Here is a 15903-nt window from a genome sequence, read left to right as displayed (position 1 = left end):
TTTAATTTATATTGGGATTCAATTCATGAGCGTCAATGATTGACACAGAGCAACTTACACTATAACAACTTCTTTTTGTTTGGTATATTTGTAAACCGGTTCTTGAATCTCAAAACATGTCTTACCAAATATAGAGCATATATGTCATGCTTTCTGACATAAACGATGTGTAAATAAAAGGATGTCACCACCTCAAATTATCTTGTCCAACCGATAGAATTATAAGACTAGTCTATCGATCTATCCTTTTAAATAGTAAATAACCATTGTGTTTTGTGTATGGATATTGAAACAAAACGTACCTTAAAAGTTTATTTACCTTTCGAAATGTTCCAGATTATATGTGGAGTCCACAACCTGTTACAAGGGTAGTAATATTGTTCCCATGTTCTCTCAGCTTTGTAACTTCCATTTTTTTTCTTAATCATAAATAATTAGAATTTTATATTAGTTTCATATTGATTCTTCAGCCTTTTTCAACGAAGAGTCAAGATTAGATAGATATAGGGTGTCTTCTTAGATTCGAGAGAAAGTGTTCTAGAGTGTGGTGGACCAAATGAATGATTAAGACTTATCAATATCTATTAAGATCATCCAATGTCTATTGATTTAGAGGCATTGAATGACGGTGGAATTTCATGAGATCGTGGTTGCATCCTACTAAAGTATTTGACCAAAGCTCCCATTTTACTTTTGGTGTTCTTGTGATTGTTTCATGATTGTTTGTTTCCAATGCATGAGTGGCTGAATACTTGCATGTGCATTACACTATCACCACCGTCTCTTCACCTCTCCTCAAGATTTATCCCAATTGGAACCCTTCATGAAGGGAAAGGGTACTTGTCAATTGATATGGTTAGCAAGGGAGTTTGTGGCTTTGAGGTTAAGGAAAAGTACCCACATGATGTTTTTTGTTCTCTTCGTAAGATATGACTTGAGATAAAGTTTGGATACACACTAGGTCACGGGGTTGCTTCAAACTCACCACACATTTTCTTTTCTAGTTATTCTATCCTTTGTGAACTTGAAAAATAACTTACATGTACTCGGTTATATTTTGGTTTCAAGACTATGACTACACACATAAATATTTCTCATCCTCCTAAAAGGTGGTTGAAATTTGTTCACTATATGGAACTAATGTTCTTTTTGTTTTATGAGCTTGATGTTTCTCTACTCTTAGAGAATAACTTTGAGTTAATAGGTTACTACTATAGGACATTATTTTTTTGTCAAGGCAAAATTCTAACTTAGTCCTCAAGTCTTACAAATTTTCCCTATATGGGTTGATTAGTTATCACAGACATAGAAAATCTCTTATTTCTTACAAATTTTTCCTATATGAGTTAATCAGTTATCATGGACAAAAATTCTCTTAGTTGATAGTATTTTGCATATAGTATTTATTCCTTAGCCCTTATAACTTTCCCATATATGTGTTGACCAGTTATCATGGACATAAAAAGTCTCTTAGTTGATAACATTTTACATATAGTCTAACAAAGGGTTGATGTTTTATGTTTACAATGGTGAGCCTCAAATTCAATTTATGTAAAGCTATAGTTTTGTAAGTTGTAACTAAATGCACATACAACTGGGAAGACATCAATTGACTATCTTCAATTTACCTTATTCTTGAAAGTTGGTTAAGTTTTTAGCACTAGATTATTGAATGGTAACCTATGTTGTTTACTTTTTGGAATCTTCATTACAATGATAATTCTTAAAGAACAATGTAATTCATATGTGAATGGAGGGAAACATATTTGTATCTTTAAACAACTTAGCATGGTTTGGAATGAGATTATTGGGTAACATAGATACATTGATGAACTAAGAGTTTTTATGGCTATGGTTTGTAATCCTTGATTCACAATATTCTTATATAATCCTAAAGGAGTGAAATATAAAGATTAAATAGTGTGTTTTCTTTTATAAGTTCGAAGTATGTATTTGATTGATAGTTTGAATCTCCCTGTAGGTGTTCCTTAGGTAGACGCCTCTTAATTTATTGTATACCAAAAGATTTAAGGGTGTCATGTATCAACATATGTTTTATAATGTGCCTCATCTCCATTAAATGTCGCAGATTGGTTCTATTTAAATCCTCAACAACATTGTTTTCTTATCTTTCTGTTCTCTCAGACATATGATCTATTTTGATTTCTTGGAAAATTGTGACTATGTATGATGGGAATTTAGATGGTCTTGAGTAACCAATTAAGTTTAGAAGACGAATTTGGTTAACAGGGGCAAACAAAGATAAAATTTAAACACACAAAGCTTTGCTACAACAGAGACCAAATTCTTTTTATTCCCCACACAAATCAGATTTCAATTACATTTATTTATAGGTAAATGCTCATCATATGAGCTGCATCTATCATCTTGTCAATGACTCATTTCTCTAGCTTGTAATAAAAAAAGGGAAGGTTACCAAAATCATTTCTACATGGCCTTATTAGGTTACCTATTACATCTTCTAAGTGGCCTTATTAGGACCTTACAAACATATTTCATTCTCAAACCCTTAATTAACCATTAAACCCAAATAATGTCAAATAATGATATAAATATGTGTGCAAAGATAAAAAATGGAATGGTGAGTTGATGTAATCAGTTTTGATATCAATATAACATGTTTTTATGCTCATTTTTCATGTTTTTGACAGTATAATAGTCTGATCACTTGAGTTTTCTGTGTTAATACCTTGAATTTTTAGTTTATCTTCTATTGTATTTGATGTGGCACTGAACAAACTCTAATTTGGTTTTTATTCTATTCAAATCCATCATTGTTTAGGCAAGATATTCTAGTTTTTGTCCAAATTACAAACCTTCGGTCTAGGTTATCCAGTGACTGGTAAAAATGTAATAACTTTTGTTTTCACGTGCATCAAGTCCCCAAATTTGGCACTATAGAGGGGAAGGATGTGTAAAATATGTTTTTAAGCTTGCAGAAGACCATGTATGGATTGACACATGTGTTTGTGGATGAAGATGACTGGAAATCTGTCTTGTACTGAGACAAAGTAGTGAAGTGGCAGTTTGATAAAGGTTTTCTGTACGCAGGTTGCTTGGAAGGGAAAGTGGTGGTTTGGAGAGATGTAATAGTGAGTTTTGAATGTGTCCAAGTGTTTAAAAGGGTAAGGGACACTTGTTTGGGGTTGTGTTGGGTGATTGTCTCAGATAAAGGTATGACTGTCACAACTGACAGTGAATTCTTGTGTTTGAACTTAAGTTGCAGTCAAAGGTTGGATTGTTAGGTTGCATTGAGGAATAGTATTGAGTTGTGCTGAAGGTCTCTTAATATCTGTGAGGATTCAAGATTCCTAAGGTGTAAGGGTAGGTTTTAAACCAAGAGTTTTTAAGGGTTGTTGAATGCTTAAGGGGAAAGTTTATGGGATAGTCACAACCATATAAGTTGTTTATTGTGTTGATAGAGGTTTGAAGTTGTTAATAAGCCATTGTGAGTGCTTTGGAGTATGGGGATGGTTTGGTTGTGTGTAGGTGATTCTAGGTTGTTACCATAATAAGTGGAGCCTAGTTGTCAATAAAAGAGTTGTTGAGTTGTCAATATGAAGGATGTTGTCATAGGAATGTGTATGTGTTCAAATAAAAGTTGTAGACCAGAGTATGTTATGACCAATAAGAGAAGTTTTTTTGAGATCAAATTTGGAGTGAAAGGTTTGCTAAGGGTGTTGAGGCCTAATGCATGAAGGCTTGACCATAGTGGTCATTTGAAGAAGCAAAGAGATTGTGAGTGAGTCATGAATGATGGTGGATCTTGGAGATAGGTCCTGATTGTGAGTTTGAAGGTGTTGTTACCAAACAAAGTTGGAACCATGAAGTGTTTCATTGAAATTGTTAAGAGGGACATGATGGCTCCTCATCATTACATGACCCTCCTTGTGTTCCTCTAGGGTTCAGGTGCTCCTGCACCACTTGTGACCTCTCTTTCAAGAGTACAAGTTCTCCACCACTAGGCCAACTCAGGTTGTCTTTGAACTCATGCATTGCAACTACTTTGTAGGCATTGATATCATTGTTTCATAGCACAATAAATTGTCAATATATATACATCCACATTATCTTGGTTTATTTCTAACTTTGGGAGTCATGGTGTTAAGTATTAATGGTGTCACTATCCTCATACTATAGTGGTCACTACTTTGATCTTATCAGAGTGCTTTGACATTGTTGTAATATAGTTACTGCTCTTGTCATCTGTCAATGATTGTTGTTCATGATGATAGTGATGCCTCCTGTTCTGGTCGTGCCTAGGACAAAATCTATACCTATGCTTTAAGTTTTCTTTTTAACCTGAAATTGGCGTTATGTTGATTTCCACAAAACCTTGAATTACCCATCCCTGGGATGTCCCTGCACTGGGTACTTGGAGTACCCGAGTACTATGTTACTATGTTGAATGTTGAATGGTTTTGGTTCATTTTGTAATTTATATATGTTTCAGTATTTCAATTTGGTATATTATACTGAAACATCATTTCGTAACTAACATTTCAAGTTCTTTATAACTATTTCTATGAAGACTTTTGTACTTGTGACATCGTTTTGCTTAGTTTGTGAAGGTTATAGACTGAAGTTTCCATAGCTTGATTTATTTTCTTGTGAAGAAAGATCATGTCAGCTAATATAAAAAAAGAACAAAATAAGGAGATAATTGCTAGATTGTGGTCTAGCTTGAAAATAAAAGGTGATGGAAAATGTTATTGTCCCTGCAAAAATTGCAAGGGCTTAAAGAATAGAAGACTTCTAATCACAAAAACTGAGAAACATTGTAGGCAACATGGTCACATTGAAGGGGGGCATGATTATCGTCCATTGGTAAGTTGTTCATTATATCATTTTAACAATTTATATACATAAGAAATCACTTGATGATGAGATAATGATGATGGTTTATTTATGTCGATCATTTTTATATAGGTGGAGCACCCTAGGGAACATGATATGGACTGCCACAACTCAGAGAATGTGGTTTTCCAAGTGGAGGAACATGGAGGTGTGAATATCGAAGCTGAAGATAATGATCCTATGGAAGAAGATGATCATGTGCCAGAAAACATAATTGAAGATGATGGTACAAATACATTGATCCACGACACATATAGTACTAGCACAACTGATCATGATGATCAAGATGACTTCGATGCTATTCTTGATGTACCTCTACTTGAGAAGGCATATGAGACCCTTTACAAAGTCTCCCAAACAACTCCTTCTCTTTGTTGTATTGTTGTTGGTGGACTTGAAGGTTATGAATGGTTTATCCAACATAACAATATCACGTATGTTAAGGTATGTCATATATGTCATCTTTTTTCATCTATTTTTGTTGTTATTTCATTATATTTAATAAAGGGTGAAACATGCACCATTAAGATTCTTTATATTAACAAATTATATTTTTGGTTGTAGATTGATAGGTGAGTTTTTGTTACTAGCATCAAATATTCTACCTCTCTCATACCAAGAATTATTTGCCATTATGAAAGATATTGGAATGAAGTATCAAGCAATAGATGCATGTCCCAATGATCATATTATATATCATAAACAACATGAATTTGTAACAAAATGCCCTGAATATCATATGAGTAGATATTGAATGGATCAACCAACAAAAAAGGTGCCTCGCAAGGTTGTTTTTTTAATTCCCATTATTCCATGTTTGCAACGATTATTTAGGTGCGAAATCTTGGCGTAATTTATGGATTACCATGCATGCAATAGAAGTTGAGATGACATTATTTGAATGTCTGTGGATGGCTCTGCATTTATAGACATAGATGAAAAGTGGCCACACTTTAAAGAAGAACCTCGTAATCTCAGGCTTTCATTGGCAGCGGACGGTGTCAATCCATTTGGAGAGATGAGATCTACTTACTCGGTGTGGCCTGTTTTTGTTATCAACAATAACATTCTTTCATGGATGTCAGTAAAGAGGGATCACATAATGTTGGCAATGATTGTTCCAAGTTTTTTTTCATTTAATACTCATCTACATTAAATTATAAATATTGCAGCGAAATGGTTATAATAATTATGTAATGTTTTGGTTCATTCAACTAGGTAAGTACCAAGTTAAAGATATGAATTTATATATTGAGCTTCTTATCGACGAGTTGCTAGAGTTATAGAATGGTGTCACTATGTATGGCATCTCTAGACCAATAGGTAAAAGACAATTTCAATTCCATGCAATGCTTCTATGGACAATTCATGATGCCCCAGGGTTAACACATTTTTGTGTTATGTTATAGTGTTCAACTTGCGCATAATTATAAATATAAAAATTATCATATTTAATCCAATTATACATGATCTTGTAGGTCTTCAAACAAAGAGAAAATTTGCATGTCCAGTTTGTGGTCCAAAGATGAAATCTCATCATTCAAAAATTTTACAAAAGCAGGTGTTTGATGAGTATAGGCACTTCCTCCACAAAAATCATAAGTATCGAAATACTGAAAAACATCTTTTCAATGGGAAAGAAGAGACTACATCAAAGCCACGAAGAATGACACCTTCCCTATGGAAGTTGGAATATAATAGAATTAATCGTCAAGGTAATGTCATTCCATCTAATGGTTTATGTTTGGAATTCATATTTTTTATATTGTGTTTTGTTTACTGATGATGTAATTGATGATGATTGTCATTGTTAACTTTTTAAACTTATATGCCTCGTGAAGGTCATCAAGGCATTAATGACCACCTTCCAAAGGGACTAAAAAGTTATCCCAAATAATTTAGTAGGTTGCCCTACTATGAGAAACTACAAATTGTGCATTTGTTTGATACTATGCATATTGGAAAGAATATAACAGAGACATTATGAAAAATATTGGATGGAAGGTGTGACAAAGAAAAAATGAAAAATGTGATTCAATCAAATAGAGATGGAGAACAGATTAATATAAGTTCCCTTCCTTGGTTATTAACGGAGTAGCAAAACAATGCTATAGAAGAAGTCATACAAAAAATTCGATTTCCCACAGAGTTTTCTGGGAACATAAACAATCTCATAACAAAGAAAAGTGAATTTGGGTCAGGGATGAAAATGTATGATTGGCATACCTTCATTAAGGTAATTCATGTTCTTGTGTATTTACTATATATTTGTATATTGCATGTACTTTTCATTGTATTATGTTAGAAAATAATGAAAAAGATCATTTTATAATTGTTGCAGTGTGTTCTACCTCTATCTTTCCCAGATCAATTCGACAATAATGTCAAGCAATTTATATATGATCTTGGAAAATAAATGAGGTAAGTAGTGATATTTGTTCAATTTGTTGTATAGATATTATATTTGCGATTTTTTTTACTTGTTATGTAATATATTGTATATTATTTTGTAAAGTCTCATTAATATATTTGTGTCTTGAATCTCTTGTAGATGGTTGTCATCTAAATAATCCATAAAGAAGATATAAAATATTGGAAGAGAAAAATTCCTCATCTTATGTGTGAAATGCAAAATTATATACCTTCAACTTCTTTCAGTGCACAAGAACACTACCTCATACACCAAGTTGAAGAGATTGAATTGTGTGGACCTGTACACACAAGATCAATGTGGATGGTTGAGAGGCACTTGAAATTTTTGAAGTCTTTGGTTCGATAAAGAGCACATCTTGAGGGTTCTATGGTGGAGAGATATATGGTATACCAGACTATGGTGTACATTACTGAATACCTTCCTAAGTTCGTGACAAAGTTCCGTGTAGATCGTATTTGGGATCTCAACTCTATTAACAAATTTGAAGGGGAGTACCTGATGGGGAAAGGTAGAATGAGGAAAGTGAGAGGTAATGATTCGGTATTGCAGTTATATATATATATATATATATATATATATATATTGCAGTTAATTTCTTCATAATCTTCAATATACTTTAGTTGTAAATTTCTAGTTATTTTTTGTACAGTTTCTTGAGAGTGGGATGCACTACATTTGTATATTGCAAACAATATTGATTGGATAACTATATGGATTCAACGATGTCAACAATCTGGTCACACATTAACATGGGAAGGTGTGGCTTCCTTGGTTAAAGAAGCTCATCGTAATGGAGATTCCAGTGTTACACAAAGGGAAATTGATTTGGCATATAGTTTAAGAGATAACAGGTACGTATAAATATATTAATCACCTATTTTTTTTTTCCCAATTGTAATGATGTACATATTATATATGTTTGATATTTTGTAGGTGAAACACCACAAGGCTATGTGGTACAATGGTCATAAATTTCGCATCAAAAAGTTGGATGACATGAAGAAAACTTGTGATTCTGGAATAAGTGCAGTATTTCAGATGACTAACGTTTCGTCTAGAAGTGACACACATCCTCGAGTCTCAGAAAATCGATACTATGGGATTTTGGATGATATACTTGAGTGTGACTTTAGGTCCTTCAAATTAGTTTTTTTTGTCATCCAATGGTACAGGCTACGATTGAATGAAAATGATCCTGACAGAACTGTTATTGAACATGATAAAGGATTTTCAATGGTTAATACAAGGTCATTTGAGCGAGCTAGAAATGAGTCCTATGTTCTTCCAAGCGAATGTGAGCATGTATTTTACTCAGAGGTTCCTCATAAACCGGGTTGGTCATTTATTGTTAGACATGATCCAAGAGGAAGGTTGGTAAAGTATAATCTGATGGAAGAAGAAGATACCGAAGAAGTAGAAGATGATGTAGATGATGATCACAATCAACAATTAGTTGATGATGTTCCGGACGAAAATATTCATGAAGAAGAAGAAGAAGAAGAAGAAGAAGAAGAAGAAGAAGAAGAAGAAGAAGAAGAAGATGATGATGATGATGATGATGATGATGATGATGACGACGACGACGACGATGATGATGATGATGCTGATGTTCATGATGATGGTGATGATGATGATGATGATGATGATGATGATGATGATGATGATGATGATGATGCTGATGATGTTGTTGATGATGATGATGATGATGATGATGATGATGATGATGATGATGATGATGATGATGATGATGATGATGGCGATGATGATGATGATGGTCATGATGATAAGCTAGATGAAGAAGAAGATCAATGACATGAATGAAATGTATTGGTATGCGATTAGTATATTATCTATTTGATATTGATCTCTTGATAGAAATTTATTTCACTTATATATATGGTCACATAATTAATTCATTGTGTTTTAAATTCTAATGCCATTACATAATTGATTCATGATGTCCTAATAGTAGAAACATGCCACCAATAGGAGATGGAAACATATAGAGTGTCGGGTAGCCCTCATTTTGTGTGAAATTTTTTGAAGTTTGTCTTTATTTATTGAATATGAGCTGTTTATTATCTATGTGATGGATGGTGATTTATGATACATATGTGATGGATTGCAACATATTAATGATGATACACATGTGATTTATGATACATATGTGATGGATTACAACATATATGATGGATTACTCATATATTTAATGTATTTATTATTTATAAAATTGCAAATGTAATGCTTATGATGCTCAATTGTTGAGGACCCTACACTTTCTAGATAAACAAAAGGTAAGGAATTAAAAAATATACAATGGTTATGATGTCTGCATATTTTTCATCTTGTCTACTATGTAATTTTTAGCATACATATCATGCAATTCTTATGATGCTCAATTGTTGGTGTTGATTACATGTATATATTTTGTGTGATTCTGTCATCCTTGGTGGAAATAGGTAAGTGACTACAGGCATCATCAACCCTTTTGTTGAGGAACCTGCACTATCTAGATAAATGAAAGGTAAGGAAAAAAAAATACAATGATTATGATGTCCGCATATTGTTCATGTTGTCTACTATGTAATTTTTAGCATACGTATCATGTAATTTTTAGCTAACATAAGATAAATAAATTACATATGTAGGAACCTGAACCCCTTTGATGAGGATCCTGCACAGTGTCATGGATCAACAGGTATAAGTCAATACACCCTATAGAAACCATTTATTAATTGCTTGCTTTCTCTTTAATAATAAGCCAGGTTTTAGCAACAATATTTTGTCAAAACTTTGATTTTTTTCTCATTGAAATCACATGTTATAGCTCATTCCACCTTCTCAGCTCTCTTATATGCTTTAAGTGATGAGGAAGACTATTTTTATGAGTTTTTAAAACTCCAAAATTATTAGGAAAACAAACAACCCTTATTTTTTAGACCTCGACATTAACAACAAATCTAATATAGTTATCAACACTTGAGGTCCCCGTTGGGCTTATTCAAATTTTAATCTCAATATCAACTTTAGGCCTGGCTTCTTCATCAACATTACCCTTGTTTGCAAGATATCAACAACATATGGTGAACCATCTATTACAAATTCTTTTCATCTCTCTCCATGGAATCCTAAAATTTATTTCCTCTCACAATAACAATCGACCCTATACCAACTATCTCTCTCATTTGATGGAGTGCAGGTACCACCAAATAGGTATTTGTTAGATCTCTCTTCCTCGAGTGAGGAAATTCAGGAAGAGAAGACGAAAGTGAGACATGTAGTACGTCTAAAAGAGGGAGATTAACTAGAGGTCAAAAGATTAGGAGAAAATTCAATAAGCGCATGCAATTTTTTCTTGCTCAAGGGGGGTCATGTTCTTATGATGATGAGAGCATAGGCAACTTTGAGGTGCCCTTGAGGTACAAACATCTACAGAAACAATGGGTACCCAAGGAAATTCCTCCAATAAACATTGTTTTTTGTGTTAACGAGAGGATATATCGCATAGCACCATCATCATTACATGGTTTGGGCCTATTTTCCATGGATGACATAAAGGTCTATTACATCAAAGTTGCTGAATTGATGGAGTATGTCAGACCTTGTTACAATTATAAAAATTGGATGCAGATTGTTTGATATAAAAAAAGTATGCGTAGGTATGCACTCTCAGTGAATTATATACAACGGAAAGATAATGATCAAAGTAAAAGAGTGGCTATGTACATTGATAGAAGGCCAAAAGCAACAGGGAATATTGCAGGTTTAATAAACAGTACATGACCTGGGTCAACTAATAAGCAACCCGATTGCATATTCGAGGCGCGCAAGGGAAATTGTGTATTTGTATGTGTGATAAAATCAATAAGTGCAGGGGAAGAGCCGCTAATTGATTATAATTTGAATCGCATAGACACGAACAAAATTACTATCATGGGGGTGGTACGTAGTATATACCATTTAAACGAACCTTCAATTAATGACTCCAATATACCATTTTATTATTAAGTTTTTTTGCTAAGTCTATTGGTTTCATTTCGCTAATGTTTTTTCTATATTTAATCTTTGTCACAGGGTGACATTCATCCGACACATTGCACAGACAGGGATGTAGCTCCCAACCCTTCTACCTAGCAGGTAAACCTCATTGTAATTGTACAAATTAGATAGAAGCAAAATGTTATATTATTATATTCTTTTCTTTAGGGTTTTGGATTAATTTTGATAATGTTACTAATATTCTTGTCACATATGGATGTTCAGGGAAAGGCACTTGCATTACTTGATGACATATATACAAAGCCAGACTCACTATTATGTGATGATGACATCGCATATTCCACAAACCCTATCGAAATGATGAGAAAGATACAAAAAAAAATTAATAGAGAAATTCTTGCTTTGGCATACCAAGTCCCTCAAACTTATGAGATACAAGAGGGGGTGAAACAACTGATGCAGAGAGCACAAAACTTGGAAGTAAGCAGTAATGAAATATTTAATTATAACATAAGTTAAAAAATGGTTTATATTTTATACTCTTTTATGTCATGAACTAAAATATGTACGTGTTTTTTTGACAGGAAATATTGTGTCCTCATCGAGCTGGTGGTCATTATCAAGGTACTCTAGGTAGTTTAGGTGATGACCATGTTCCATACATTAAAACTACTTTGACGCTCTGATATATCCTTTATGTGTTCACATGCTCTTTGTTGTTATCAAACATGTGATTGCTATCACTTGTGTTTTGATATCTTTTCAGACCATATGTTTCCTCTTTTACAGATCATAGAACTATTCATTCTTCATAACAACCCCAATACTTATTTTTTAACTAAGGTCTTTGTCTTCAATATTGATATCTACTATTTTGATTGCATGATTCCTCTCACTGATGCAGAGACACCAAATATTTCTCACTTGGATCCTAATATGATCCATTCAACCTTCCAATATAGGCTGCATTTTAGAGGCATTCCTAAACCAATATCATGGAACTACCAACCTTCCAAGGATCTGAACTGATCCAATCTACCCTTTCAACATGTTCATCAACAATTTCAATATATATAAGAGGCATGATTCAAGTACAAACTCTTCTAGATACACCAAGTGGATGGGTTTGAGACATCTAACAAGATTAATGTTTTGTATATTTAATGTATTGTACATTTAATGTTTTGTATATTTAATGTATTATTCTTCAGGTGATGTCCATGTTCCCGTGAAAATGCCGCCTCATTAGATTCCATCATCCCCACCTATATTGCCAACTGTAATGTCAGCAACACACAACATATTGACATCCTCTAGTGCACATCATACTGAACCCAAAGTTGGTAGATCCTTGTTTCTCTCTCTCTTTTGTTATGTGTTTATTTCCCTTGAAGTGTTCTTTCTTGGTGGCATTTCATAGTGGATTCATTTTCTACAGCAGGATATGTACATGAGGATGCAGAGGCCACTAGTGGTGATACCATAGCAGCATTTTCCAGATCTTCCCGTATTGCTAGTACGGGAACATTGTCGGTCACATTTGTGGTGACCAAAGATTTGCTTCCCATAAAGATAGAGAAGGTTCCAGGTACTTTAAAATTATTATTATGTATAGTCTGATTGTAATTTACTTATTGATCACTCATTTTGGACTAATCATCCCATGATTTGTTTGCAGGAAATGATATTTTTTATTATGGAGATATTCGGTCCCACCATACGTAAATGGTGGAATGAGCAAGAAAAAAAGTTAAAAGATGAACTCATAAACCGTTTGGTTGGGTTGTTCGAAAATGACACATTCAAGAAAAGAAAGGTCCTTGACCAAGATGGAAAACATCTAAAGTATGTGAGGGACCAGTATATGACACATTTAGAGAAGAAAAAAAAGTACGAGTGTCCCCCATAATTCGAGAGAGGGAGTGGAAGGACCTGATTTTGGATGCAAAGGAGAGAGTTGAAAGGAAAAAAGGAAATACACCACTAGGCAGAAGAAGGTATGTGATACTATTAAGCATGTAATTATGTCCTAATTACTCTTTATATTTATATAATCTAACATATTTCAAACTTTTCATAGACTGCTTGACACATCAAAGGTAACTAAGGCAAGACTAGAAAAGAACAAGCAACACAAACTCGGCTCCGGTGGTTATGTGAAACTTGCCGCACGAATTGGAAGTATCAATAAATGAAATATCGCATCGAAATCATAAATTGTAAATAATTTTTTTTAATCATTAAATAATACAAGCAAAATTCATGATATTAAGCAAAAACACGGGGCTCTGAATTCAATAGAGTGCCCACAGAAGATGACATGAAAATTGCCTTCCGGGAGGGCTATGAAGCCGTGGCTGAATGTCTAAAAGGATTGAGTGGGCGAAAAGAATATTCTGGTGCATCCGTCAATCATGTAAATAAGCTAAATAAAAATTATTTAAAATTGAATACTTGAGTAATAATCTATTCGATGTTAATTTCCAACATAATGTGACTATATTTGGTTTAAATAGTCAAGTAATCTTAACAATGCACATGATGTTGGAATGCAGCCTGGATAGGGTGGAACACAACCTGCACATGATGAAGGTCATGGTGTGCATCCCAATACTGGAGGTATTCATGTGATAAACAATTTTTTTTAATGTAATGATTAATACAATTAAACATTTTTAATTGAAATTGGTGTAGTAATTAATGTAACCCTTTTTATTTTTATTTTAGAGCATGTAGACTATGGTGACCAAGTTGAGCATGATCCAGGTAGACAACATTAAGAACATGATGGGGCCTCACCAGGTAAAAAGGACCACTATTATTCCTTTAAACAAATTTAATTGCAATTGGTGTATTGATTAATGTAATCTTTCGTGTTTCAACTCCAGAGGATTGAGAGGGTGTTCAGGATGTTGAGGATGAGGCTAGACAAAATGATCAAGAAGATGATGTGGCCCCATCAAGTAAAGAGCACCCTTGCAATTTCCTTTTAATTAATGAAATACTTGTAACAATAATAATTTTTTTTATGAATTTAACCCATTTCTTTGTTATTGCAGCGGACCCCCCTTTGCATACGCGTCCTCATCATGAGTACAAGACTAGGCATACATTAACTAGATCATGAGAAGAGGGCAAAAGAACTAAAAAGGGGACAAATGATGAAGACAACGATGGTCCAAATAGTCTTTACCTCCAAGATTCAGAAAGAAAATAAAAATGATTGCAATCTTATTATATGTTAATGTGTGGGGGAAAAAGCGAGACTAGGTTAACATGTCCTAATCCTACCTTTTGACACACATTACGGAATACGAAAGAGCCTAGAGATATCACACAATTGGCTACTTCTTTTGGTGAAAGAGAGAGCCACGGGATATCTATTAGGATTTCTATTCCCTTGTTGAAATTGTAAGATCAAGTAATGCAAGTTCAAACCCTAATACCAAAATGCAAGTATGAATTAATAACAAGATTGCAGAATTGAGTTTAAACAATGAACAGCTGTAAATACAAGGATGAAATAAGAATGCAGATGTGTACCCGAAGTCAAAATCGGACTGAAAATGTGCGGGATGGGGGCGCGGGCGCCACTGTCCTGAAAACTGCACTGGAAACTGCTGTTCTGCACTCTGGAACACTGTCGGAAAGCTGTCTGAAAGCTGTCTGTCCGGAGGACCAGGGCGCCCAACGCCTCTGTCCCAAGGACCAGGGCACCCAGCGCCTCTGTCCCAGGGACCAGGGTGCCCAGCGCCCATGTCCTGGCAGGACCAGGGCACCCAGCGCTCCTGTCCCAGTCTTCTGCTCTACAATTTGATACAGAGTACTGTCTCGACCTTCTCTCTCCGGATCTGTATCCCGCGGCGTCGTCTGAATCCTGAAACCTGCAATGATATCTGGAAAAGGGTGTATGGGCGGCTATATAGGGTTTTGCCTTAGTCAAACCCCCACTTCGGTGATTTCCACCTCCACGAATAGCCAAGTTGTTTTGTAAAATGTATTGTGTGTGCAGACCTAGTGTGTGTGCAAGGTCCTAAAATGCAAGAAAGCAAACTAGAGCAACCTAGAAAGTAAACCCTAATTTCTTGTAAATGATAACGTAAATGCTCTAAATCAAGATGCAAAATGATCTAAAGCATGAATAAATGATGTATTGAAGCTTATGCAAAGACATGAAAACAACATGAAATCATACCCAACCCTCAAGGGAGGAGTACAAGCCAATCTTCAGTCGGTAATCTCCTATTGTTCTTCAATGTCTTCCAAGCCCTAAATGGATGAATGGAATTGATAAATGCTTGATAGAGGGATGTTGTAAGATGTTGAAGTCTTCAAAGATCTTCTCTTTCGCTGCATATGAAGTTCCTGAAAACAAAAATCGGATCACTTCAAATGAAGAAAGAGAGCTCTTATGTAGGAAACCCTAGATCGTAAATTCGTATTTTGGCCGACCTAGAGATTGAATATCCCGCCAATTTCTTGGGGTTAAGCTTTATTTTATGATTGGATCGTGCTCCTAAAATTTCGAGAAAAATGTCCGGGACCATGTGCACTCTGGGCGCCATGGTCCCGACAACTTTTCACCAAATTTT

This window comes from Cryptomeria japonica, chromosome 10, assembly GCF_030272615.1.
Source record: "Cryptomeria japonica chromosome 10, Sugi_1.0, whole genome shotgun sequence".
Taxonomy (NCBI): domain Eukaryota; kingdom Viridiplantae; phylum Streptophyta; class Pinopsida; order Cupressales; family Cupressaceae; genus Cryptomeria; species Cryptomeria japonica.
Note: the sequence above shows the minus strand (reverse complement) of the source record.